This window comes from Rhinopithecus bieti, unplaced genomic scaffold (genome assembly GCF_001698545.2).
Source record: "Rhinopithecus bieti isolate Rb0 unplaced genomic scaffold, ASM169854v2 scaffold_12138, whole genome shotgun sequence".
Lineage (NCBI taxonomy): Eukaryota > Metazoa > Chordata > Mammalia > Primates > Cercopithecidae > Rhinopithecus > Rhinopithecus bieti.
The window spans coordinates 143,870-147,685 of record NW_016807121.1 but is presented as its reverse complement, the minus strand read 5'-3'; the positions used below and the strand labels follow the sequence as shown (position 1 = coordinate 147,685).

General features: G+C 47.8%; 1 protein-coding gene across 13 annotated transcripts in view; it reads left to right on the top strand.

Moving 5' to 3' along the window:
• The window catches only part of MYLK3 (myosin light chain kinase 3), a 94,625-nt gene that overhangs the window by 56,482 nt on the left and 34,327 nt on the right, over positions 1 to 3,816 (top strand). The gene's annotated exons all lie outside the window — the stretch shown is intronic.

Here is a 3,816-nt window from a genome sequence, read left to right as displayed (position 1 = left end):
ATTAGCTGGGTGTGGTGGCGGGCGCCTGTAGTCCCAGCTACCGGGGAGGCTGAGGCAGAAGAATCACTGGAACCCGGGAGGCAGAGGTTGCAGTGAGCTGAGATTGCGCCACTGCACTCCAGCCTGGGCGACAAAGTGAGACTCTGTCTCACACACACACAAAAATAAATAAATAAAATAAAAATTTACAGTTTATTTGTATCAGACCCAAATAAGACAATTATTTTATGTCTCTTAAAGCTAACCTTTTGAACTTATGAAAATTCTTAGGTTTTATTATGGAAAATTTCAAATATAACCAAAACTAGACTAATATGTCTCATAGTTTTGATTTATATTTATTTTGCTAGAAGACTGAACATCACTCACAGGTTTGCAACCTTTTGTATTTTCTGTGGACTGCCTGCTCATATCTTTTCCCCCTCTTTCCTATTTTTTTTTTTTTCTTATTGATTTGTAAGAGTGCTTCATGTATTAATGAAATTAGCTGTTACATATGTTGCATGAAGGCATTTCTGGGTAAGGGAAGTCATAGAACTTCCTCTTTTTTGAGTTCTTGTGCCATTTCCCGTCTGTCCTGCTCCACTGGAACTTGCTAAATCTCTCCTCTGGCCCTGGCGTTTTATAAACATACCAGGAATGTCTTTAGGTTTGGTCCAGTCTCCCCATCAGGCTGTCGGCTGCTGATTGGCGCATGACAGGAAACCTCTGCTTCCCTCCATGTTGTGAGGCCAGGGCAGGTCTTGCAGGAAGGGCTCAGAGAATGAGCGGTGAACTGAGACACAGCCACGGCTGCTAAACACATCGTCAGTGCTGAACGCTGTGCATTATGGAGGCTTCTTGGGGACTGAGTTTCCTGGGAGAGTGGAGCATGGCAACCATCTTCGGAATGGAATTAAATCCTAGCACTGGCGGTTAAATTTGAAAATTGTGCCAGGATTTTGTGAAGGTCCTCCTGAGATCTTCAGAAGTCCCCAGCGGCACTTCATTTGGTTCTAGCAGTGAATTCGATGATACCTGGAAGCCAGGTGTGCTCTCCTGGAAAACAGCCCCAGGCATATGTGTTCAGAGGCACCAGTCCTTTAGAATGGTGTGTGAGGAAGCACAGAAACGGCAGGGACTAGAAGGCTGAGCCCTGAAGACAGAACCCAGCTGGGGGTGGGGGGTGCACACGCATGCGCCTGCCTACCCTAAAGACGGGGGAAGCAGAGGACAGTTTGAGCCCAACAAGGTCTGCCAAAGGACAGTCTCTCCAAGTCCCTTTCTGCCAGTGGGTGAAAGAGGAGGAGGTCTGTTTCATGCCTCCAGTCGCCCCAGCTCTGGGGGCGGCAGGACGGAGCCTGCAGAAGGATAAGGGGGAGCTGTCTGCTGAGCAGGGGATCTGGGCCACATTGATGACTCTGGTGATCCTGGTGACAGCGGCAGCGAGCAGTTTTGATGAAGTGCCTCCCCCACACCAGATGCTGGGCTGTGTGTTCTCCATGTGCTATGTCCTTACTGTTCAGAGGTCAAAGCTTGGTGTGCTGAAATCGCAAAGTAATGAGCAGGTAGTAATTTAGAGTAGTGGGCACGGTGTAGACAAACAGTGGAACCAACACCTTAGGGTTGGGGAGACATTTGGGACAGCTGTAGTGCCCTGCTTAGAGAAGACTGCCCTAGCCGAGTTTTGCCATCTTGGCCTAGAGTTGCCAGATCTTCAGGTTTTTTTCTGTGTGCGTGTGTTTTTTTTGACAAGAGTCTTACTCTGCCCCCCAGGCTGGAGTGCAGCAGTGTGATCTGGGCTTACTGCACCCTCCGCCTTCTGGGTTCATGTGATTCTCCCTGCCTCAGCCTCCCGAGTAGCTGGGATTACAGGTGCCTGTCACCATACCTGGCTAATTTTTGTATTTTTGTAGAGACAGGGTTTCACCTCACCATGTTGGCCAGGCTGGTCTTGAACTCCCGACCCCAGGTGATCTACCCTCCTCAGCCTCCCAAAGTGCTGGGATTATAGGTGTGAGCTACCATGCCTGGCCATCCTCAGATTTTTTAAGAAAAGCTGGGAACTTAGACTTTTTTTTTTTCTAGAGAGTTTTATTAAGGTTTAGTAATTACATAATAATTATGATGGTATAATTTACATGTAATAAACTGCACATACACACAAACTATGCACATTTCAAATATATAGCTCCACAAATGTTTCTATCCATATCACCATCACCACAGTAAAAATGGGAAACAATTCTCTCACCCCAAAAGGGATCCTAACTGTAAAAATCTCATAGATTTTAAAAGTTGGGAACAAATTGAAAAATTTAAACCTGGGTAATAAAGTGAGTACCTTGTCTCTATAAAACAACGTCAACCAACAATTAGCTGGAGGTGGCAGCACGTACCTGTAGTCCCAGCTACTCGTGAGGCTGAGGTGAGAGGATCACTGGATTACTTAATCCTGGAAGGTTGAGGCTGCAGTGAGCTGGGATCCAACCACTGCACTCCAGCCTGGACAACAGAGCGAGACCCTGTCTCAAAAAAAAAAAAAAAAAAAAAAAAAAAAAAAAAAAATCCAAGCCCAGCAAAATATGTCCTGAGCCGTTTTTGGCTTCTGGGCTTCTAATTAAGGGCTTCTGTGGCAAGGCAGGGGAAGGCCCTGGCTGGGCCCCCAGGCATAAGGCACTCACTGATACAGAGGCTTCTCTTGCCTTGGCCACAGAAGCCCCAAGACTGGTGAGTGCCTTACACCTGGGGGGCAAGCAAGGCTCTGGGCTGTGGCTGGCACTGGTGCTGTAACATGTGCCAGGATGCATCTTAGGGACTTCATCGAAGGGTGCAAACCCAAGAATCACCATGCTCTTGCATGAGGACCCAGCAAGAGGTCAGACCATCTGGAAATACTTGCTTAAGTATGGACTAGCTGAGCATACTGAGGGCTCTGGGCTGTTTTATGGGTGAAAGCATGGGCAGGCCAGACACTGGTCTGTTTTATGGGTGAAAGCATGGGCAGGCCAGACACTGGTCTGATGTGGACCATTTGGATTTAAGGAAAAGCTGCTGAGAGCTTCTCTGGGTCAGTGTCCTTACACTGGGCCCATTTAACATTGATAGCTCTTGGTTCCTGGCAGGACAAAATCCGCAGAGCTATTGAGCACCCACTATGTGCTGGGCACACTTCTAGGACATTTGCACATTACTCCCAAATCTTCCCACTGACTCTACAAGGCCGATAATGTGATTATCCCCGTTTTACAGATGAGGAAAGTGAGATGCAGAGAATTTAAGGATCTTGACCAAGTGGTGAAGGTGGGGTTCAAACCCAGCATGGCTGACTCCAGAGTCCATGCCCCTGGCTACACTGCTATACTGTAAAGAGGTGACCATGGGATCCCCCAACCCAGCTCCCAGGCACACATTACTAACTGACCTTGGCACTCTTTCCCCCTAAGCAGGGATTTGACTTCAGAATTCAACCAAAACCAGTGCTGTAGTAGCCATGATCAATTGATCTGGGTTGGCATATTAAGATTATTTTTCATCTCTGGCCAGGCATGGTAGCTCACACCTGTAATCCCAGCAATTTGGGAGGCCTAGGAGGGAGGGTAGCTTAAGTCCAGGAGCTCGAGACACGCCTGGCCAACATGGTGAAACCCTGTCTCTACTAAAAATACAAAAATTAGCCGGGCATGGTGATGCATGCCTGTAGTCCCAGCTACTCGGGAGGCTAAGCTGGGAGGGTCTTTTGAACCTGGGAGGCAGAGGTTGCAGTGAGCTGAGATTGTGCCTCTGCATTGCAGCCTGGATGACAGAGCAAGACCTTGTCTCCAAAAAAAAAAATAA